This window comes from Dasypus novemcinctus, chromosome 8 (genome assembly GCF_030445035.2).
Source record: "Dasypus novemcinctus isolate mDasNov1 chromosome 8, mDasNov1.1.hap2, whole genome shotgun sequence".
Lineage (NCBI taxonomy): Eukaryota > Metazoa > Chordata > Mammalia > Cingulata > Dasypodidae > Dasypus > Dasypus novemcinctus.
The window spans coordinates 16,006,248-16,031,480 of NC_080680.1; the positions used below are offsets into that span (position 1 = coordinate 16,006,248).

Here is a 25,233-nt window from a genome sequence, read left to right on the forward strand (position 1 = left end):
AGGGATAAGAGAAAGGGCTAGGTAAGGGGCTCTGAAAAGGTCAGATCAGTGCATTGGAGGTCTGGGGTGGGTGGTGGTGGAAAGACTTTCAAAGTCTGATAAAGTCCTAAAAATATAACACTAGATATAAAGTATAGGAATAACAAACTAAACCTACATGTGTTAACAACGGTTAACTCAAAGTTAGTGGGATTATGAGAGATGGTTTTCTCCTTTTCCTTTAAATGAACTTCCTAATTTTTAATCAGCATACATTTTCTTTAGGAACATTAACAAGGATGAAAAATTTTAAACGAAAAGAGTCCCAAACAGACGGGGAAATAGATACTTTAATTGACTGATATCAGATTCTTGTGCAGGACTGAAGGGCCTATCCCCTTTCCCAGGAAACTTCTCTCACTGGACAAGGCAGAGAGCTGGCATGGGTTAAAGAAAGATTGGTAGTGGAGACAGTGGTGTGGCTGGAAATTTTGCCTCGAATTCCCCAACGTCCCTAGGCCAACATTTCATCATTTAGAATCCAGGACTTGTGGCTGCCTAAGTCTGGGCCTCTTGATCAGAGCCACACGGACTTCCTGAAAAAGCCGTAATGAACATCGACAGGAACCTGCGACCTTCGCGAGTTTCCTCCGGAGCGGTGGCGTCCGGGAGATTTCCTGGGACGGCGCCCTGGGCGGCAAGTCCGAGGCTTTCCAGTCTCCGAAGTCAGGCCAGGCTCTCCCGGAGAGTGCTCCGGACCCTCAGGGACTTGCAGGCTGGAATCACCTGAAAACAGGGCCGGGCATACGTTACGACCTAGGAGCGGTTGGCTCCAGCTCAGACTGTGGAGAAATTACTTGGCTCTGACACTCCCCCATCACCCCCAACCATCTCCGACCATCAGAGACTACACTTCCCGGCATTCCCCGCGCCCTGGACTCCTTCCGCCCTGACTGGGCCTCCTGCCGCTGATTGGCTGCTGCCGCGCCTGGCGGAGGCTCCAGGGCTCAGAGATGGCGTGGTAGCCGCTTGTGTGGGGCTCGGCGCAGGTGCGGGCTGAAGAGCGTGACGGTGTGCGGATGACGACCACTTTGCGTCTGTCTGTAACTAGATGTGCGCGTGTCTCTCTGAGGCTAGCGGGCTATGGCAAACTGCTGAAGCGAGGTGTCGCACGCCGGCCTAATCAGGTGGAATGAGGGGCGGGACAGGAGGCGGGCCCTAGCACGACAGGGGGTGGGGCCTGTCGCTCGGAGACTGAGAGAGGAGGTACCGCGCCGAGCGAGCGGGGCGGGGCCTGGCCTCGCGGAGGAAAGCGGGCGGAGGGCCCGCGGCTGGCCTTTGCGCCGGGGAAGTGCTGGGGCCGTACCGTGCGCTTCCGCTGTGGCGAGCCTTGGGGCCACTGGTCTCTGTTAGTGAGGCCTGTTGGGGCCACATCCTTCTGTGGAGTTTGTTTGGGACTTGTATGGATCATGTTTTAAAAGGTCTAAATGTTTTCAGCCTCTTTAAGTAATGCCCAGGTGATCCTCGAAGTGATTCTTCAAACTCCCATAGTCAGAATTTTTAAATACTGCCTAGTTGAACGGGTATAAGAACTGATTGTGATTTTAATAATTTTAATCTTGCTTTTTCTAGTATATTTACGCACTACAGAAAACTGTATGTATAATTATACAACTTGATGAATTTTCACAAACAACACACCCTTGTAATTAGTACTGAGACTGGAAACAAAAATCCACAGGACGTTGTCAGAATGCCGGTTCTACTGCGCTCCTGCCCGGTTTACTGCGACCATTAATCACTATTCTCACTTCTAATATTATAGGTTTCCTTATTTTAATTTTATCTAATGGATGTTCACAGTAATACCATTTTCTGTCTGGCTTCTTTTGCTCAGGTTTGTTTGTGAGATTATTGTTATTGCTATTGGTGGTTTATCCATTCTCATTACTCTTGAGTAGTCGTCTTTTGGGTGATATAACCTAATTCCACTGTAATGTGCATTTGCATAGATTCTAATTTGTTGCCAGCAGTCACAAGTCTTACTCCAGGAACATTTCAAGAGTGCCCTTCAGTGCACTTAAATGTGCATTTCTGCTCGGTGTATACAAAAGAGTGAAGTTGCTGGGCTATATGTATATACGGAGTACATATTTTCTATTTTATTGGATACTGCCAAGCAGTTTTTCAAAGTAGTCGCACCAATTTACACTCTCGTCAGCAGTGTAATGAGAGTTCCAGTAACTTCGTAAACTCACCAATATTTTGTATTTTTCATGTTTTCATTTCAGACCTTCTGGCGGGTGTACATTTTCCTAATGACTAATAAATTTATCATATCTCTTATGTTTATTGGCCATTTGGATAGTTTCTTTTGTGAAGTGTCCGTGTTTTTGCCCGTTTTTCTGTTGGGTTTTCTTTTTGTTACCGATTTAAAGAGATTTAAAAATATATATTCCGGAGATAATTCCTTTGTTGGGTGTCTGTATTGTAGTAAATACCTAATTCCAGTCCGTGACTTGCACTCGTGGTATTGTTGCCGGATTTTCTCTAGGTTCCTGGCTATGTTACAAAAAAAGAATTTTAAGTACACGCCAGTTCAGTTAGGCCAGTAGTTTATTAAGAAAATGAGAAGAGAAATGGGAGAAAACAAGAAGATTATGGGTCTCAGGTATACTTGCAGATTAGTCCAGGCAGAGAGAGGAAAAGGGGTAAAAGGGGTAAGAAGGGCTGATTTACAGACTAAAAATCCCCATTATAGATTACAAATCCCCTGGTCTATTTATGTGCTAATCCAGGCAGGGAGAAAAAGGGCAAAAAAACAGGAAAAAGGGTAAAAAGGGATGATTTAGCTTCTGCGTTTGCTTTTTAAACCATTAATTACCTTGCACCTTGTTAATGTTTGGGGGAAGTGTCCCAGCTGTTTGTAGTTTTGATTGGCTACCCACATGACGATTCCCCTGGGGGTCCCAATGGTAAGGCCCCTTGAGAATATCTGGGGACTTTTCTTTGATAATGGTGGAAATTCTGTTCTGAATGGGCGTTCTCGTGGGGCTCTTCCAGCAACCATCTTGTGGGTCTCTCCACGGCCACATATTCCACGGCCATGTCTTTCTGCCAGGTCCCAGATTGTCTCTTTATTCCCTAATCTAGCCTGCCTCAGTATCTTTTGATTAATGGAAGTTCTCAATTTTAATATATTCAATTTTTCTCTTTATGGTTGGTGCTTTTAAACAGTGTCCTGTTTAACACATTTATATCTGCAGCTACCTGGAATAGAGTTATGCTTTTCCGTCCCACGTAGATATTAATCGACCCAGCACCATTTATTGAAAAGATCATGCTTTCCCCAGTATATGAAAATGAATCGGTAAATTCTTACAGATTTTCTATGTACACAATCATATCATCCATGAAGTTAGTTTACGTGCTTCCTTTTCAGTGCTTATGCTTCTTGTTTCTTTTTCTTGCCCAGCTAATGTAGATCTCTAGTTGAATAAAAGTGGTGATTCTTTTCTTTTTACCAATTTAGGGGGAAAGTTTTCAGTAATTAATTATTTAAGTGTTAATTAGGATATTTGAGGCAGCAGTTTTAGATATATTTTGTCAGGTTGATGAAATTCCCTTTTATTTTTGGTTTGCTCAGCTTTGTATTGTTTTTAAATCATGATTAAGTGTCAAATTTTGTGAAATGATTTTTCTGCACCTAATTAGATGATCATGTGATTTTCCCCCCTTTTCTGTGAATGATTGATTTTTTTCAAATGTCAAATAGCCCTTCAAATAAACCTGACATAAGTGTGATATATTATCTTTTTTATATATTACTAATTTTGATTTGCTGAAATTTTCCTTAGGATTTTTGCAGCTGTGTTCATGAATGAGATTGGTTAGTAATTAAGTTTCTAATGATGGCCTTGTCAGATTTTGGTATCAATGTTATGCTGACCTCATAAAAAGATGTGGAAAATATTATTTTTCTTTTCCCTAGAAAGGTTTGCTTAAGATTGGTGTCATTGTTTTCTTAAATGTTTGGAAGAAGTCATCTGAGCTTTGGTTTTCTTTGTAGACATTTTCAGTGGCAGGTATCTTTTTTTTTTTTTTAATTTTTTTATTTTTTATTGACTTTGTAATAATATTACATTAAAAATATATATGTGAGGTCCCATTCAACCCCACCCCCCCCACCCCCCCTCTCCCCCCCCCCAACAACACTCGTTCCCATCATCATGACACATCCATTGGATTTGGTAAGTACATCTTTGGGCACCTCTGCACCTCATATACATTGGTTCACATCATGGCCCATACTCTCCTCTATTCCATCAAGTGGGCCCTGTGAGGATTTACAATGTCCGGTGATTACCTCTGAAGCACCATCCAGGGCAGCTCCATGTCCCGAAGACGCCTCCACCTCTCATCTCTTCCTGCCTTTCCCCATACCCTTTGTCCATTATGTCCACTTTTCCCAATCCAATGCCACCTCTTCTATGTGGACATTGGATTGGTTGTGTCCATTGCACCTCTATGTCAAGAGGAGGCTCAGATTCCACCTGGATGCTGGATGCAATCCTCCCATTTTCAGTTGTAATCACTCTAGGCTCCATGGTGTGGTGTTTGTCCTTCTTCAACTCCATCTTAGCTGAGTGTGGTAAGTCCAATAGATCAGATTGTAGGTGCTGGAGTCTGTTGAGGCTCAGGATCTGGCTATCACATTGTCAGTCCAGAGATTCAAATCCCCTAAATATATCTTAAACCCCAACATTAACTGCACCTCCAGCACATTAGCATGAAAGTCTTATGAAGGGAGATCCCATCTGAGTCCAGATTCATCACACATAAACACCATTTCCAAAGAGGGGCCATCTGCCCTGGTAGTTAACCCCATCGGCCATGACCATAACTCCCATGGGTCTCTTTAGCCCTCAAAGGAACCAATATCTGGGGGTTGTATCTGCTTTATCTGTCTCTCTGACTCTAGTGGCAGGTATCTTTAAGACATAATGGATTATTCACATTTTGTATTTCTTGTTTTGACAGCTTTGCTAATGTTTCACATTGTCTTAAAGTTGTTCATAATATTTTCTTATTTTCTTTTTGATAATACCTATGTTTTCTGTCTTTTCTTAGTAAGTCTTATTAGGATTTTTATCAGTCTTCTAAAGGAACAGATTTTGATTTTGTTGATTTTTCTGTCACGATTTATTTCCTTTTCATATTATTTTTCATTAGGTTCCTTTTCTAGTTTCTTGAAATGGAAACATAAACACTTGATTTTTAGCCTTATTCTTTTCTAGTGCATGCATTTAAGGCTATAATTTCCTCTATGCAATGAGTTCAGTGCATCCCATAAGTTTTGTTACATCATGCATCATTATTTTTCAGTTCATAATATATTGTAATTTTTGTTTTGATTTCTTCTCTTATGCATGGATTATTCTAAATGTACTGTTTAATTTACAGGCAGTTGGAGATTTTCTGGTTTCTTTTCATTAATGACATTTAGTTTTCTTTCATATAGTCAGAGAATATACTCTGAATGATTTCCTTGTTGAAAATTTTAGAGCCTTTCCTTAGGATGCAGATTATGACCAATTTTGGTAAAAATACCAAGTACACTAGAAAAGAATATGAATTCAGTTACTTGATTATACTGTGCATTATGTCAATTAGGTCAACTTCATTATTTATGCTTCTCAGCTCTTTAATCTTTACTGATTTCTTTTTCTACTTACATCAGCTATTGAGACAGATGTATTAAATCTTCCACTATAAATGAATTTTTGTCTATTTTTTCTTTTATGTCAACTTTTATATTAATTTTATATATTTATGTATTTTGAGGTTATGTTTCTGAGTGCATATAGATCTAGGATTTTGTGATTTTCTTGTTGGACTGACCTCTATGTTATTATAAAATATTACTGTTTAAGGCCAGAATAATTAGTATACATAAATTCTATTTTTGCCTTTTATTTCTGTAGTTACACCTGATGTTTTTTTGTTTAGTATTTACATGCTATATCTTTTTCTATCCTTTTACTTTCAAGCTTTCTCTACCTTTATATTTAATAGACGTGTTTTGAAAACAGCAAGTAGTTGGGTTTTGTTTTTAAATGTACTCTGACAATTTTAGTATTTTCATGGCTTATATTATCATGTTTATATTAAATATATTTATTTATATAGTTGAATTTATATTTACCCTCTTATTATTTGTTTTCTATTTAGTACATTTGTTTTATGTTCTCTTTTGCCTTACTTTGGATTGATTATACTTTCATATTTCCATTGTTTTTCTTCTATTAGTTTGTTGTATATTAGTTCATGTTTCTTTTTGTGTTTACCCTAGAGATTATAACATTGTCTTCGTTTGCCACAGGGTTGTCAATAGAAAGTACCAGAAATGGGTTGGCTTTTATGAGTGGAAATTTATTAGGGTAAACGCCTACAGTTTTGAGGTTGTGAAAATGTCCAAATCAATGCATCATTAGAGATGCTGTCTTACTAAAGCCAGGTACTGGTGATCCTGGCATCCTGCAACATGGCAAGGCAAGATGGCAGCCAATCCCTGCCTAGGTCCCTGCTTTCCACTTAAGACTCACCATCTCTCAGAGCTCACTATGGGTGATCAGACATGGTTCATCTCCTCACCCTTAAGCTGCACTGTGGGCCCAGCCTCTTGGGGGCTTCATGCTTCAGCTTCAGCTGCTAGTGATCCTCAAATCCTCTTTCATATGTCAGGGTCAAAATGGTGGCTTCCTTTTTCTGCTCTCTCTGTGTGTTCTCAGTTTATAAGCCCCAGCAAGAGGACAGAGATCCAAACTGTGTTGTGTCTCAGTGGTGCAGTCCAATCAAAAACCATCTAATCAAGTAATCTATCTAATCAAATTCCCTTAAATGAATCTACACAATAGACCCCATCTGTACCGCATTTACAGGCACAGGAATGGGTTAGCTTAAGAACAAAATATTCTGGGGTCCACAAAAGACAAACCAAGACAAACATGTATCTTTACAGTATTCCAGCTGACTACAAATTATTTTCACTATTTCCCAGTAGTACTAGAACCTTGGAAATTGTTAAACTCCATTTTCTAGCTTCTTCCAACCCTCCTTACTCCTGAACATTTCTTGGTAATGAACTTTTTTTAACTAATTTTTTTTTAAAAGAAGCTTCAGATTACATAAGTGTTATATAAAAAAATATAAGGGAGCCCCATATTCCCCATTCCCTCCCCCTCCCACACGTTCCCCACATTAGTGTGGTTTATTTGCTACAATTGATGAACACATATTGAAGGATTGCTACTAACCATGGACTGCAGTTTACGTTATAGTTTACACTCTGTCCTGCACAATTTTTTAGGTTATGACAAAATTTACAGTGGTCTGTATCCATCACAGTAATGTCATGCAGGTCACATCCAATGTCCCTAGAATGCTCCATATCATACCTATCCTTCCCTCTCCCATCCCTCAGAACCTCTGGTGGCCACTGCCTTTATGTCAATGATAAGAGTTCTTCCATTGCTGGAATAATAAGTCTATAATATAATTTAATTCTATATTTACTTAACCATGCAAATTTGTGTCTCATAATCATGTATGCTTTTTTGTCTGGTTAATGCTGAATTAAATTTACCCTCAAGGTTCAACAGGGAGCCCCTGAAGCTAATGACTATACTTGTGAGCTGATAAACCTAAAATAAGAACAAGGCCTAGAGCAACATTGTGCCTGGGAATTCCCTCCTGTCAGCCTTCATGTTACTCAAATGTGGCCAGTCTCGAAGCCAAACTCAGCATGTAAATGCAATGCCTTCCCCCCAGCGTGGGACATGACACCCGGGGATGAGCCTCCCTGGCAACGAGGGACCACTATCAACTACCAACTGATGATGCAACTGGAAAATGACCTTATACGGAAGGTTCAATGCGGATCGGCAGAATATCCATGTCTACATAAAATACCATGACTTTAAAATGCTGTTTGACCTAAAGTAAGGGGGAAATGGAAAGGAGAAATGAGTTTATATGGCTACGAGTTTCTAAAAAAGAGTCTGGAGGCTGGCAGAAGGATTGCCCTCATGCACAACTGAGCAGAGTCAGAGAGACAGATAAAGCAGATACAACCCCCAGATATTGGTTCCTGTGAGGGCTAAAGAGACCCATGGGAGTTATGGTCATGGCCAATGGGGTCAACTACCAGGGCAGATGGCCCCTCTTTGGAAATGGTGTTTATGTGTGATGAATCTGGACTCAGATGGGATCTCCCTTCATAAGACTTTCATGCTAATGTGCTGGAGGTGCAGTTAATGTTGGGGTTTAAGATATATTTAGGGGATTTGAATCTCTGGACTGACAATGTGATAGCCAGGTCCTGAGCCTCAACAGACTCCAGCACCTACAATCTGATCTATTGGACTTACCACACTCAGCTAAGATGGAGTTGAAGAAGGACAGCCACCACACCATGGAGCCTAGAGTGATTACAACTGAAAATGGGAGGATTGCATCCAGCATCCATGTGGAATCTGAGCCTCCTCTTGACATAGAGGTGCAATGGACACAACCAATCCAATGTCCACATAGAAGAGGTGGCATTGGATTGGGAAAAGTGGACATGGTGGACAATGGGTATGGGGAAAGGCAGGAAGAGATGAGAGGTGGAGGCGTCTTTGGGACATGGAGCTGCCCTGGATGGTGCTTCAGAGGTAATCACCGGACATTGTAAATCCTCACAGGGCCCACCGGAAGGAGTGGAGGAGAGTATGGGCCATGATGTGGACCATTGACTATGAGGTGCAGAGGTACCCAGAGATGTACTTACCAAATCCAATGGATGTGTCATGATGATGGGAACGAGTGTTGTTGGGGGGGGGGAGAGGGGGGTGGGGGGTGGGGTTGAATGGGACCTCACATATATATTTTTAATGTAATATTATTACAAAGTCAATAAAAAAAAATTAAATTAAATTAACAGAAAAAATAAATAAATAAATAAATTTACCCTCATATTTCCCTTTATGTTTCTCTTCACTCATATCCAACCAGTATCATTTTCCTTCTGCCAGATGAACCTATAAAACTTTATTTTATATGGGTTTGGATCAGCAGTTGATAGAATATACAAAAGCTTTCAGTACCAACAAATGATAATAGAGCCTTTCTAGTGGACTGTTTACAATTCCTGTGTCAAAATTTAAATTTTAAAATACATAGCTCCTCACAGTGCTACAAATACATTTGTACATGTATAATAAAATATAAATAACAAAAGCTTGGGAACAATGTAAATATGGACTTTTTTTTAAGATTTATTTATTTATTTTTATTTCTCTTCCTCTTCCTGGCCTCTCCCTACTTGTCTGCTCTCTCTGTCCATTCACTGTGAGTTCTTCTGTGTCTGCTTTGTATTCTTATCAGTGGTACCGGAAATCTGTGTCTCTTTTTTTGCGTCATCTTGCTGCATCAGCTGTACATGTGTGCGGCGCCACTCCTGAGCAGGCTGCACTTTTTTCGCGCTGGGTGACTCTCCTTATGGGGTGCACTCCTTGCGCATGGGGCTCCCCTACACAGGGGATGCCCCTGTGTGGCACGGCACTCCTTGCGCGCATCAGCAGTGTGCATGGGCCAGCTCATCACACGGCTCAGGAGACCCTGAGTTTGAACCCTGGACCTCCCATGTGGTAGGCACATGCTCCATCCATTGAGCCAAATCCGCTTCCCATAAATATTGGTCATTAAGCAGCTAATTAAATAAGTTATGGCTCATTCTTAAAATGGAATATTTAATAGCCCATAAAGTTACTGTTTATGTACATATAAAATGATGTCCCCCTCTCCAAAATATATGGTTAATGAAAAATAAAGCAAAAGAAGACACTTCTGTATCTTGTAATAAGGGACTAGGAAATTATAGCTAATATTTAAAATTAATTATTGTGGGATGCTAAACAGAGTTAAAAACACAAGTATAGAAACCTAGATTTCAAGAAATTTCCTGTGGGGAGGTTAGAATTAAGACTTTTTGCTACAACACCTGAGGAAGATTGTGTCATTCCAGCTTTAGCAGAATTCTTAGTGTTTTCCTTAAATAAAATTTTATTGAAGTATATCATTCATACATGAACATTCATAAGCAATTTTATAGTAAAAGTTGTGAATGTACAAAACAAACATACATATCATCATAAAGAGCTCCCATAGATCACCCCACCATCGTTTGTTAACAACTATGAAAAAGCATTGTCAAAATAGTACTACTAACTGTAGCCCATACCTTATATTTGGTGTATTTTTCTCCAGCCCACCTGATTATTAACACTATTAGTATTATGTATTTGCATTAGTTTATGAGAGAGCATTCTCATATTTGTTCTGTTAATCACTGTTCATCTTTCGCCATTGGATTCCCTGTGCTATACAGTCCTATGCTTTGTACAGTCCATTCAAGGTGAACATTTAGTTGCTCTCAATTTTGTTCAGAGTTGTGCTGTCATCACCTCAGTCAATTTTAGAACATTTTCATTACTTCAAGAGGAAAATCCCATACCTGCTTATACCCTTGTATTCTTGCACCTTAGAATTGATATATCTTCTTTGCCATTGCTTAAAAAAATTACAGTATTATCGTAAATAAGTCCATAAGTTACATTAGTTGTAATTTTCCTATGTATCACCGTATTTTTAGCACTTTGTAAAAGAAGAGCATTCTTATGTTTATAGTATTAACTGCACTCTTCACTATGTTATGCATTCCCTAGTTTCCTCTCAATTGACATTTACATCCACCACCCTTTCAGCCACAATCTCATTTATAAATCAGCAGTGTAAGTTATATTCACTATAATGTGTTACCATTAATTCTCTTCATTTCCACACTTTTACAGTAAACCTTATTAAAAATTCATATATTAAACATCAGCTCCAATTCTCAACCCACATTTTATCTCCTAGTAGCCTATAGTCTAGAGTTTACCTCCAAGGGTTTACTCATCCTATTTAGGTCATATTAGTGAGACCATACAATATTTGTCCTATTGTGTCTGGCTTATTTCACTCAACAGTGTCCTCAAGTTTCATCCATATTGTCATAAGCATCCCAATTTCACTTGTTCTTACAACTGAAAGTATTTCATTGTATGTATATGTCTTATCAGATGATGGACACTTGTGATTTTCTGTATTTTAGCAATTGTGAAAAATGCTTCTCTGAACATCAGTGTGAAAATGTTAGATTGCATTTTTTGCTTTCAGTTCTGAATATATTCCTTATAATGGGATTGCTGAATCATACAGCGGTTCTATATTCAGCTTCTTGAGGTACTGCCAAACTGTCTTCCACAGAGGTTGCACAATTCTACATTCCCACCAACAGTGAAGGAGTGTTCCTATTTCTCCATATCCTCTCCAGCACTTGTAGTTTTCTGTTTTTTTTGTTTGTTTTTTAGTAATGGCTATTCTATAATGTGTGAAATGATATTTCATTGTCTCAATCTACATTTCTGTAATTGCTAGTGAGAATGTTTTTTCATGTGCTTTTTGGCTATTGTATTTATTTCCTCTTTGGATAAATGTCTATTTAAAAATTTAAAAATAGACATTTGGATAAATGTCTTTGTCCATTTTTAAATTGGGTTCCTTATGTTTTTATTGTTGGGTTGTATGATATCCTTATATAACATTGATACCGAACCCTTATTGGATATGTGGTTTCCAGATAACTTCTTGCATTGAGTAGAAGTCTTGACGAAGTCTTTTGAAGAGCAAAAAGATAAGGGAATCTCTTATATTTTTTAATGTAACATTTTGTCCAATCTATGTATCTTTAAAAAAAACACAGTTAAAAATTTGCTGAAAAAAACCCGAAAAGGCTTAATTTTGAGGAGGTCCCATTTATCTATTTTTTTTTCTTTTGTTCCTTCTGCACTGGATGTAAGGTTTAAAACTACCACCTACTATAAGATCTTGAAGATGTTTCCTTAAATTTTCTTCAAGAGAATTTTATGGAGTTTTATGGGTGTAGCTTTTTTTTTTAAGGTTTATTTTATTTATTTCTCTCCTCTCTCCCCCATTATCTGCTCTCTGTGTGCATTCGCTATGTGTTCTTCTGCATCTGCTTGCGTTACCAGGTGGCACTGGGAAACTGCGTCTCCTTTTTGTTGTGTCATTTTGCTGCGGCAGCTCTCTGTGTGTGTGGTGCCACTCCTGAACAGGCTGGGTTTTTTTTCACGCAGGGCAGCTCTCCTTGCAGGGCGCATACCTTGCGCATGGGGCACCCCTACACGGGGGCGCTCCTGTGTGGCACGGCACTCCTTGTGTGGGGCAGCGCTGCGCGAGGGACAACTTACACATGGGTAAGGAGGCCCTGGGGATCAAACCCCGGACCCTCCCCTCCATATGGTAGACGAATGCTCTATCAGTTGAGCCACATCCACTTCCCTATGGTTGTGGCTTTTAGGTCCTTGATCCATTTTGAGTTAATTTTTGTATAAGGTGTGACATGGAAGTCCTCTTTTTTTCTTTTGGATATGGATATCCAATTCTCCCAACACCATTTGTTGAATAGACTATTCTGGCCCAGCTAGGTAGGCTTGGCAGTCTTGTCAAAAATCACTTGACCATAGATACAAGGGTCTATTTCTGAGTTCTCAATTCAGTTTCATTGGTCATTATCTTTATGCCAGCCAGTACCATGTTGTTTTTACCACTGTAGAAGTAATATTACTTAAAGTCAGGAAGTGAGAGTCTTCCAACTTCATTTTTTAAAAAGGGATTTTTGGCAGTTTGGAGCTCCTCATCCTTCCAAATAAATTTGATAATTGGCTTTTGCAAAGTACCCATTTGGATTTTGATTGGGATTGCTTGAATCTGTAAATTAGTTTAGGTAAAATTGATATCTTAACAATATTTAGTCTTCCAAATCAGGAACATGGAATGTATTTCTGTTTACTTAGGTCTTCTTTGGTTTCTTAAATAATGTTTTATAGTTTCTGAATACAGGTACTTTATGTCCTTGGTTAATTTTATTCCTAAATATTTGATTCTTTTAGTCATTATATGAATGGAATTTTTTAAAAAATCCTCCTTAGGTTGCTCATCAGTAGTATAGAGAAATGCTACTGACTTTTGTGCATTAATTTTGTATCCCACCACTTTGCTGAACTTGTCTATTAGTTCTAGTAGCTTTGTTATAGATTTTTGGGATTTTCTAGATATAGGATCATATCGGCAAGTAGCGAAAGTTTTACTTCTTCCTTTCCAATTTGGGTGCCTTTTTCCCCCTTTTTTATTCTTTATTTTTAAAGAAGCTTTAGATTACATAAATGTTACATTGAAAATACTGGGGATTCCCATATATCCCACCCCCTCCTGCACTCTTCCCTATTAATAACATCTTTCATTAGTGCTATACATTTGTTACAATTGATGAACACATATTGAAGCATTGTTACTAAGTATGGTCTATAGTTTACATTATGCTTTATACTTTTCACAGCACAATTTTATAGATTTTGTATAATGACTTGTAGCCGTCATTCCAATATCATGCAAAACAATTCCAGTATCCCAGAAATGCCCCACGTTACACATATTCTTCCCTCTCCCCCTCAGAACCTCTGGTGACCACTGCCTTTATATTAATGTTACAAGATCTTACGTTGCTAGAGTAATAATAAGTCTACTGTGGTCCATAATTGCATTCCCTCCTTATGTTTGTTCATTCCTCAACCTTAAGGATTTTGGGGTGATGATGCATACCTCTGCTTCCATTTGAAAGGGAGCTTAGATCCCATGGGGCAGATGGATGGATCTGTCTAGCTTGCAGTTGTAGGTACCCTCTGTTTTTTGGGATGACATTGTCCCCTATCATCCTTTTGCTAGTTTTCCTGGGTGAATCCATTGAACTGAGAGTAGGTGTTGGCTGCAGCTCTGCTAAGATTTGTGGCTCAACCTGCATATGAACTGCCAAATTTAAGTCTCTGGGACATATATTTAATGAGTATAGTGCTAATTATGGATTCATATAAATGGGGTAGAAGAACTATGTGTAGGAAAACTATAAATGAGTCTATCTCTAATACATTGGGTAGATAGGTTATCATATATTCCAAGGTAAGGCCCACCAATGCCAGTGTCTGAGCTGCCTATAGTGTCTAGATGTCTCTAGAGCCCTCAGGAGCTCCCCTGCTTGAGGCAGTATTTACTGTGGCAGTCAGTGAGATCTTCCTGAGATATGTATTAGTGTAACCTCTGGAATGACCTCCTAATTCACTTTGAAATCTCTTAGCCATCGAAACTCATTTGTGTTTAATATTTTCTCCTTTTGGTCTAGGTCTTTTTCCAAATGCATCGTTAGTTGATGCTTGGTTATAATTCTTCAGTGCCAGGAAGGCTCATCCCTGGGAATCATTTGTCGTGTTGGGGGAAAGGTAGTGAATTTACATGCTGAGTTTGGCTTAGAGGGAGGCCACATTTGAGCAACAAGAGGCTCTCAGGAGGTAACTCTTAGACAATATATAATACTAGGCTAAGTTTCAGTTTCACAGGAACAAGGTTCATGAGTATAAACATCAATATCAAGGGCCTGGTGTGTTGGTCTGTCTTTCTTCACTAGGCACTGCCCGTGTACTCTAGATATTCTTGCCACTCTATTAGAGAATGTAGCAGGATCTCAAGGATGGGAATTCAATATTCTGTTGGTTATTCTATGGGTCTCCACCCACTGAGACAACACTCCATGACCATATGAACTCATTCATATTCCATAGAGGCATGCCTCAGGTGCACCCCTACCCACACATCCCCCTTCCACCAATACCCTGCCCCAGTGATACACTCCTCCCACAGTTGCAACCTTTGTTTCCATCTCTCCTCCAGTCAGCCAGTTTCTCCTGGGGAATCCATCAAAAACAACTGGAGTTCCCTGCTTGCAGTCTGCCCTATGGAATTTGGACTTGTGTATCCCCACAGTTGTATGAGACAATTTTTATAAAAATCTCATAATATTTACAGGTATCTCCTGTCAGTTATGTTTACCTAGAGAACCTAACTAATACAACTATTGTAGCATTTTGATATTTTTATGAATTCCAAAAATAGATAATGGATTATGTTTTTAAATGGGTCTGTTCCACTGGGCATATTAGATTGTATTAATTTCAGAGGTTTTACTTTTACTTGATTAAATTATGATTAGGGCTTTGACTGGGCCGCAAGAGTAGAACATTGAGTCCCCACCCCCTTAGTGGGAGGGGACTCACAGAAAATGAGATGGCAGAGGAGAAAGTTGAGAGATGTTTTGATGCTGGAGTCCTGGGAAGTAAATACACAGAGAAGCAGATATGTGAGGAAAGAAAGAGGGCTCTATTAGATACTGCAGGAGTCCCAAGAAGAGAATGAGCCTGATAGTCTACAGCTGACCTTGTAAAGGGAGCAGAGCAGCTGAGCCTGGAAAGAAACAAGCCTTATGCTAACCTACAGCTAAGGAAGGAAGGAGCTGGGACCACGGAGCCTTAAGAGGAAGAGGAAGTCTGAACCCTCCCAGAGACTGGCAGCCATCTTGCTCCAACACATGGCAACAGACTTTGGTGACGAAAGTAACTTAGGCTTTATGGCCTGGTAATCGTAAGCTTCTACCCCAAATAAATACCCTTCACAAATGCCAAAATAAAATAAAATAAAATAAATAAATAAAACCTCTCCCAAAACAAAGCCAACAACAAAATAATAATAAAAAAATAAAAGTAAATAAATAAATTTTCTTTGCAATGTTCCTTTCATCACTGTAAGATGTTGTCTTTTATGTGTATTGACAGTTCTTTTGTGTGATTCCCCCAGTGTTTTTTTTTTTTTCACTTTATTTTCCAAAATGCTTAGGTTACAGAAAAGTCATATAGAAAATATAGAGGATTCCCATATGCCTCATCCACTCCCCTCCTATATCTTCCCCTGCCAGTAACATCTTACATGAGTATGGTACGTTTGTTACAATTGATAAACAAACATTGAAGAATTGCTTCTAACCATGGTCAGTGCATTACATTATGGTTTACCTTTTGTACTGTATGCTTTTATAGGTTCTGTGTAATGGCCTGTATCCATCATTAAAGGTCATGGAGAATAATTCCTGAGCCCCAAAAATGTTGGGTGCCTTTCATTTCTTTTTTTTGCGTCTAGATAGAACATCTAACAAAATACTGAATAGCAGTTGTGACAGTGGGTATCCTTGTCTTGTTTCCATTCTCAGTGGGAAACTTTCAGTCTTTCACCATTGAGTACAATGCTAGCTGTAGGTTTTTCATACATACACTGTTAAGAAACCTTCCTTCTATTCCTGTCTTTTGGAGTGTTTTTATCAAGAAAGGATGTTGTATTTTGTCAAATGCCTTTTATTCTTCAGTTGAGAGGATCATGTCATTTTCCTTCTTCAGTTTATTAATGTGGTTCATTACACTAATTGATTTTCTTGTGTTGAACCACCCTTGCATAACTGGGATAGAACCCACTTGATCATGGTGTATAATTTTTTTTTAATGTGCTTTTCTTGGGATTTGGTTTGTAGGTATTTTGTTGAGGAATTTTACATCTATATTCATTAGAGAAGTTGGTCTGTAATTACCCGACTTCATAGTATCTCTACCTAGTTTCGTTATTAGGGTGATGTTGACATCATAGAATGAGTTTGGTAGCTGTAGTAGTTTGAAATTATTTATGACTTCCAAAAAGAAGGATTATGTTTGTCAACTGGTCTCTTCCTTTGGGTGTGATCTCCTTTGATTGTATTAGATTCAGCTGAGATGTCTTTATTATGTTAAGATTAGGGCTTGATTCCCACCACATCAGTAGGGCATGACTCATTGTTTGAGTTCCCACCCCTTTGATTGGCTCTATAAACAGACAATCAAGAAGACACACAGAAGAAAATACAGAAGAAAAGAGAACTTTGTCAGTTTTGAGTTCTGGAGAGAGATGAGCCATTTGCCTGATAGTTTACAACTGACCTTGTGAAGAGAACAAAGCATCTGAGAAGCCCTGAGAGAAGAGCCCAATATCAGCCTACAACTGAGATCAGAAAAAGCTGGGCCCATGGAGCCTTAAGAGGAGGAAGGAAGGAGAGACCAGGTGAGATTGCCTGCCATCTTGCTTTAACATGTGGCAACTGACTTTGGTGAGAAATCAACCTTGAGTTGGACTCTTTAGGACCTTGCAACTATAAGCTTTTACCCCAAATAAATACCTTTTAAAAAAGCCAACAGATTTCTGGTACTTAGCATCACCATCCTTTTGGCTGACTAATAGAGTTGCGTTCCTTCCTGTTCAAGTTTTTGGAAGAACTTGAGCAAGATTGGTATTAGATTTTCTTTAAATGATTGGTAGAATTCACCTGTGAAGCCATCTTCTCCTGGGCTTTTCTTTTTAAGAAGGTTTTTCATGACTTTCAATCTCTTAACTTGTGATTGGTTTGTTGCCCTCTTTTTTCTAGAGTCATTGTAGGTTGTTCATGTCTGCTATCTAGGAATTTGTGCATTTCATCTATGTTGTCTAATTTGTTGGTGAACAATTGTTCATAGTATCCTCTTATGATCTGCCTTATATTTGTGGGGTCAGTGGCAATGTCCTCCCTCTCTTTTCTGATTTTGTTTAATTGCATCTTCTCTCTTTTTCTGTCACTCTAGCTAAGGTTTGTTGATTTTGTAGATCTTCTCAAAGAATCAAATTTTAGTTTTGTTGATTCTCAATTTTTTTCTTTTTAGTGTAGGCAAGTGAGTAGAGTTTATTAAGAAAGAACAAAAAGGAAAAGTACATACCCCAGACATGACTGCGGGCAGGCTACAGGGTGAGATGCATGTGTGGGCCCCCAGGGTAGGACTTTTTAAGATCTTTCCTTCTCCCCTTTCCCCATATTAAGGAGGGTTTTCAACTTTTTGCTGTCTTGATTAGTTGCCTTTCTACCTTCCTCTGTCAGCTTTTAGGGAACCAATGGGGAGGCTTTTCTGTTTGGAGTTATCTGGGACTTATTTTGAGCTCAGGAGTTCAATGGGACCTCATGACTGGAGTCTTTTGCAGGCTTTGGGGCTGCAAAAAGAGACCAGTTGACAAACATAATCCTTCTTTTTGGAATTCATAAATAATTTCAAACTACTACAGCTACCAAACTCATTCTATGACGTCAACATCACCCTAATAACAAAACTAGGTAGAGATACTATGAAGTAACAGTTACAGAAGTAACTCCCCTCAGGGGGGTTCCAGGCAGGGTCTCGTGGCTATGTTCTTAACAGGGACGTCCTAACTGTTACAGCTTTTTTTCTGACCAGCTGCCTTCCCTGCTAGCTATACTAACCTCTCTCAATGCCACCCTCAGGATTTTATACTCTTATTCTTAAGGAGGAGCTGAAGTGCAATGGTCATTATTCGTAGCTGCCTCCTGCTGATCAGGGTCAGTACTACCTGCCTGATGGGGTGTGAAACTCTCTGGCTATTCTACTGAGGTTGAGGGAAGGTGGGTCCAGCACCATGGTTGGAACTGGATGAAATCCCCAAATGTCTAATAGCTTTTTTTGGAAGGCACTGATTCTGGAAGAAATAAAGTTAGTTAGAGTTTTTAGTATACAAGGTCCTACTAAAATGATAAAGAAGATGGTGGTAAGAGGCCCCAAATGGGGGACCAACTATGGCATACTGGACCATGGGAGTGAGAAAGTCCAGATAGCTCCAAGAGGCTACATCCTCCTGAAGTTACTGGGCTTCATCTTGTAAATTTCAAATGCTGAGTAGCTGTTTGCACAGAAACAGCATTTCTCCTTGAGGAACAGGCAGGTTCCTCCCTGTGCTGCTGTTAGCATATTCAGGGTTCTGCAATTGTGCCGCACCGTGGTGACCAGGGAGTCCGTTTGCTGTCTAAGAGCTTCTAAGGCATGGCTAATTTCTTCTATGCTGTTGGTTAACTCTAGGGTGAGACTGTGGTAGACCTGCTGCATTTGGTATAAATTGCCAACCCCAGTTCTCACAGCAGTGGTTATGCTCAAGACAGCTAGGAGAGGTATGCGAGGCACTGCCCTAGACATAAATTCACAAAGACATTATAGGCAACAACAAGACAAGCAGAATGGCAAGCAAAATAAAGATAGTACTTAAGAAAGCCATTCTTTTATCTTATAGGCGTTAACTACTTAACTTGTTACCAAGACTTTTAATAGATTCAATATTTCTCTGCATATGTTCTAGAATAGAAGATATTATGTTCACCAGGTATATAGGTACAATACTTAATGCACAGGTTCCTCTTTGAGCTGAAACCTCAATCAGAAACCTTCGGCTTTATTCCTCTACGGAAATCCCCAGGCAGCTGCTAGGCATGGAGCTGAGCGATCTAGGGAATCCCTGTGGCCATTGAGACACTAATTGGGTCTGCATCCCCATTAGCTACCTCTTGCAAGGGGTAAAGTCCTGCATGTTTTTTTTGCTGGGAGGTATGGAGTGTTGCAAGGGGTGGGCAGGGAACTAGGAGGCCATTTTCCGGGAACTTTTTAATCATGAACTGGAGGCCTTTAACAGCTTCCTCCTTGAGGGGATACTGCTTGATTGATGGCTTATGAGGAGGTTTTTTTATTCTATAGGGGAGAGGTTGAGTAAATGGCCTAGATCTTGATTTCCCATTTACTCCCCTTTTTAGGCATGACAGAGGCTAGAGAGGTCCAGAGTGGCAGTTCATGACCAAGTGTTTGGTCATGAACTGGCAGCAGTCTTACCTGCCATGTCAAGGTCATCTAAGGCTCCTCTGTAGATGGTTCACAGTGTTGGCCAGGGAGCCACACTTGGCTTCAACCCCCTCCATCCTTCCCTGGGGTACAGCCCTGGTGGGTCCCGGCAGCTAGGCAACTTGGGATCAGGGGCCAGCCTCTCCACATTTGAAGCAGGTTCCTGCTGATGTGGAGCCTTGATTTGGGTAGCCCCAAGGTGACAGGATGCCCTTAATGGTGACAGGTAAATTTCTGGGCCCTGGGCCTACCCCTGCTCATCTGTTTCTCCTAGGTGGCATGGTCTCAATTGTGGAAAACTGAGAAGGCTATTTCTAAAAGGAAGTTCCTGGAAGTTTGGAGACTCAGGGAAAGTTTTTACAGCTTCCTGTGGATATTTGAGGCAGACTGGCTAATATAGGGAATTCCTAGGAGGATCTGTTCTAATCTATAGTCAGGACCTACCAGAGGGTGTGTTTATTGCCTCTGCTAGCTTTCCTTGATGTAAGGCTGGGTTTTTAGGTTCTTCCTCTGAGTAATTTCCCTGAACTTATTATAATTGACTGGCTTGGTAGTGCATCTTCTCATTCCTTTGAAGAGACATGGCCACTTGGTCTCTGATCCTCAGATCTTCCTGGCCCTTTGTATTAGCCAGCCAAAGATGTACTCATGCAAAATACCAGAAATTGGTTGGTTTTTGTAAAGGGCATTTATTTGGGGTAGGAGCTTACAGATAGAAGACCATGAAGTATAAGTTACTTCTCTCACCAAAGTCTATTTGTACGTGTTGGAGCAAGATGGCTGCCAACAGCTGTGAGGATTCAGGCTTCCTGTGTTCCTCCCTTCTGGGGTCTTGCTTCTCTCTGGGCTCAGGCTTCCTCTCTTCCCAGGGCTTGCTTCTCTTTCCTCTGTGAGCTTACTTCCCAGGGCTCCAGCTTCAGGCTTCAGATCAAACTCCAACATCAAAAATCCCCATCTCTGTCCTTTGCCATGTCTTTTATCTGTGAGTCCCCATCCACCAAGGGGTGGGGACTCAATGCCCTAATGATGTGGCCCAATCAAAGCCCTAATCATAACTTAATCATGCCCAGGTACAGACCAGATTACAAACATAATCAATATCTGTTTTTGGAATTCATAACTATATCAAACTGCTACACTCCACCTTCTGAATTCCAAAAAGACATTCCAATATTTAAAAAAACCTTAAATCAGTAACAATGCAAGTACTAAATCATATCACAATCAATCTAAAGAAATACAGTCCTGTCTGCTATAGACCTCTGAAACTTACAAAACAATTTATGTTTCCAGTACCCAAATGGGCACACAAAGGATAAACATTTTCATTACAATAAGGAGAAATTGGGAGGGAAACATGAGGGATGGGTCCTCTACAGTTCAGTAAACTGCACAGCATCCTCCATTCAATTTCAGTCTGAGAGTCATTCTTAAGATGATGGATTCTTCCCCTTGGTGCCTTATGGGAACCTCCCTTTCCACATGCTTGCCCAATGGCCATTTTCTTGGTTCCACCCTCATCAAGCATCTGAGTGTCAACCACACTCCAGATCTCACCCTCCAAGAGTGTTGGGGTGATTGCCACACTTTACTCAATCTTTGGGTTAGAGTCTTAACCCCTCTACTACAGTGACATGAAGACAACACTCCCCCTGACCTTTGACAAACAGGCTCAACCCTCTCAGAGCAATGAGTTGACCACCTGGCCTTCCCTAACCTTTGGCATGCCAGCACAACCCTCTCAGAGCAATGAGTTGACCACCTGACCTTCCCTAATCCATGGGGGACAAGTCCACCGCACTCAGACCTGTGAGGTGCTGATCTTAACTGCCCTAGTCCTTGGGGAATGTGCTCCACCCCCTCTGTACCCTGGGGCAACAAAACTCTCCCAGAACATTGGACAGGAACATGCACCCTCTTCATCTGCTGGGGCAAACTCACCCTCTCTGTACACATGGATGGAATTCCTCTCTTGGCCCAAAGTGATGTCTCAATTCCAGATCTCAGCTTCCATGGTTTTCCGCTTAAAGCTGTTTCTCCTTCAATATCTCCTTTCCATGTCCTTTTCATTCCAGACTTGACAGTGGTTTTGTTCATGCAGCTCTCTCAAAAACCTTGTTGGTTTAGCATGCAAGAAGCAGGGGTCCAAGCAATCAGACAGTAAGACTTTCCACAAGTCTTTCTGAGATAACTACATCTTCAATCCTGATTTACCAGTGCCTAATTTAGTTAAGTCCTCTAATGGGGCACTTTCATCTGGGAGCTTGATTTCCAGAGGCTAGAACTTTCCAGAATCAGTTTCTGTTTTCCTTGTGCCCAACAGTTCAGTCCTCAGCTTATCTCTCTCTTCTAGCGTTTTCCTAAGCCACAAGCAGAAGCCAAGCCGCATTCCCTGAGTTTACTTTGGGAAGTTCTTCAGCTAAATGCCCAGCCTTGCCATTTTCAAATTCTGTCTTCCATACAACACCAGGACTTAATCTTGCTAAGTTCTCTGCAACTTTAAAACATGGATCACCTTTCTTCCAGTTTCCAATAATAGTTTCATTTACTTCTAAGGCATCATAAAATGTCTCTTTAGCATTCATATTGCTATCAGTAGTCTCTTCAAAGAACTCCAGGTCTTTTCTTCCAAGCATCTCACAAGTCCTCCAAAAAACACCCTTTACCCATTGACAAAACTGTTCCAGCATCTGGTAATTGCAAAAGCACAATCCCACTACTGGTACTAAATTCTGTATTAGTCAGCCAAAGGGGTGCTGATGTAAATACCAGAAATTGGTTGTTTTTTTATAAAGGTTATTTATTAGGGGTAGGAGCTTATAGATACCAGGCCATAATGCATAAGTTACTTCTCTCACCGAAGTCTATTTTCACATGTTGGAGCAAGATGGCTGTCAATGTCTGTGTAGATTCAGGCTTCCTGGATTCTTCCCTTCCAGGGTCTTGCTTCTCTCTGGGTTCAGGGTTCCTCTCTTCCCAGGGCTTGCTTCTTTCTGGGCTCAGGGTTCCTCTTTTCCTGGGGCTTGCTACTCTTTCCTCTGTGAACTTACTACCCAGGGCTCCAGCTTAAGTCTTCAGCATCAGATTTCTACATTAGAACCCCTCAAACTCTGTCCTTTGCCATGTCTTTTATCTGTGATGCCCTAATGATATGGCCTAATCAACGCCCTAATTATAACGTAATCATGCCCAGATACAGACCAGATTACAAACATAATCCATATCTATTTTTGGAATTCATAAGACCAAAGCTAAAAAGGTGGACTTCCTCCATAGGAGAGGGATTAACTAGGGACTCTGCTTTTGGCCAACTTTTACAGAGGTCTTAGGAAATGGCTGAGAGAGAACTCATTCTATGGACACTGCCAGGGACAGTTTTGCAGTTAAACCAGAAATTAAGAGGCATATTAAGAAGCAAATAGCCTCAGGGGCCTCAGAGGTCATGGATTAACAGTACTCTCAAGGTCTGGGGACTGAGGAGGGAACCTGGCTAATAAGGCATAGACTGACTCTGATTAAAAGCCTAGTCTCACTAGCTTTCACTGGGTATTGGGGAGAATTACTCACCTCTTTGTCTCTTGCCATGGCTCCCCACATATGTTGGCAGAACACTCTAGGTTCTGGGTTCTTGGCTATGTTACATAAAGGAATTTAAGGACATACCATAGTGTAGGCAGGCAAGTAGAGTGTATTAAGAAACAGGAAAAAGGGAAAGTACACACTCGAGACATGGGTGTAGGTGGACTACAGTGTAAAAATGTGCCTCTATTGTTTTTTTGTTCTCAATTACATTTCTTTCTGCTCTGATCTTTATTATTTCTTTCCTTAGGCTTGGAATTAGTTTGCTGTTCTTTTTCTAGTTCCTTATAGTGTGCATTAGGTCTGCTATTTTAGCTCTTCTTTTTAAGTAGAAGCATTGAAAGGGATAAATTTCCCTCTTGGCACAGGGATAAATTTCCCTCTTGGCACTGCCTTTGCTATATCTCACATGTTGTGTTCTCATTTTCATGTGTTTCAAGATATTCACTAATTACTCAAGAGTGTGTTGTTTAATCTCCATATATTTGTGAATTTTCCCTTTTTCTGCCTGTTATTGATTTTCAGTTTCATTCCATTATGATTTTAGAAAGTGCTTTGCATAATTTCTATTTTTTAAATTTTATTGAGACCTGTCTTGTGACCCAGCATATGGTCTATCCTGGAGAAACATCTGTGAATACTTGAGAAGAATGTATATCCTGAGGTTTTGGTGTGTAATGCTCTATAAATGTCTGTTAGGTCTAGCTCATTTATCATATTATTCAAGCTCTGTTTTCCTTATTTATCTTCTTTCCAGATGTTTTATCCAATGCAGAGAGTGGTGTATTGAAGTCTTCAACTATTATTGTAGAGATGTCTATTTTTCCCTTCAGTTTTGTTAGTGTGTGCCTCATGTATATTGTGGCATCCAGGTTAGGTGCATAAATATTTATGATTGTTACCTCTTCCTGATGATTTGCCCCTTTTAAAAATATATAATGACCTTTTTGCATCTCTTATAACAAGTTTGCATTAAAAATCTATTTTGTCTGAGATTAGTATTGCTACTCCAGAAGTTGCTATTTGCATGGATTAACTTTTTCCAACCTTTCACTTTCAACCTGGTTGTATCCTTATGTCTGAGGTGAGTCTCTTATAGACAGCATATAGACAGCTCATATTTTTATCCATTCTGTCAGTGTATGTCTTTTGATGGGGAATTCATCCATTAATATTCAGTGTTATTACTGTAAAGGCATTACTTTCTTCATCCAATTTATCATTTGTCTTTCCATTGTGATTGTTACTTTTGTCTTTTTTACCCTTTAAGTTACTCTTACTGATAATCTTAATTTCTACACTCTTCTTCAAATCTCTCATCCTTGTATTTTCCTTTCAGGCTGTAGGATTCCCTTTAGTATCTCTTGTAGACCTGGTCTTTTAGTAACTCTCTCAGCTTTTATCTGTGAAGACTTAAACTCACCCTCCTTTTAAAAGGACAGTTTTTGCCAGATAAAACATTCTAGCCTGGCAGTTTTTCTCTTTCAGTACCTTAAAGCCATCATACCACTTCTTACCCCCATAATTTCACAGGACAGATTGCCACTTACTTTGACTGAGGTTTCCCTTGTATACGATGCATTGCTTTTCTCTTGCTGCTTTCAGAATCCTCTCTTTATCCCTGGAATTTGTCATTCTGAATTGTAGGTGTCTTAGAGTAGTTTTGTTCAAGTTTATTCTCTTTGGAGTGAATTGTCTTTCTTGGATATTGAAATTTATGTCTTTAATAAAGGTTGGAAAGTTTTTGGTCATTATTTCCTCAAATATTCTTTCCTCCCTTTTCTGTTCTCTTCTCCTTCTGGACACCAATAATGCATGTTTTTGCTTTTTTATATTGCCATTCAATTCCCTGAGACCCTGTTTGATTTTTCCATTGTTTTCCCTTTCTGTACTGTATTTTCAAGTTCAG

At 40.0% G+C, this 25,233-nt stretch overlaps 1 protein-coding gene across 5 annotated transcripts in view; it reads left to right on the top strand.

Moving 5' to 3' along the window:
• Positions 1 to 949: 949 nt before the first annotated feature.
• Positions 950 to 25,233, top strand: part of LOC101427525 (zinc finger protein 565-like) — a 43,532-nt gene continuing 19,248 nt past the window's right edge. Inside the window, exon 1 of one of the 5 annotated variants that reach the window (XM_058301488.1) lies at positions 950 to 1,028. The gene's annotated coding sequence lies outside the window, so the exon portion shown is untranslated. Of the gene's footprint in view, positions 1,246 to 16,881; positions 17,107 to 25,233 lie in introns of those variants that run through there. The other 4 variants (XM_012522861.3, XM_071216607.1, XM_058301487.2 and 1 more) reach the window with 4 other exon arrangements.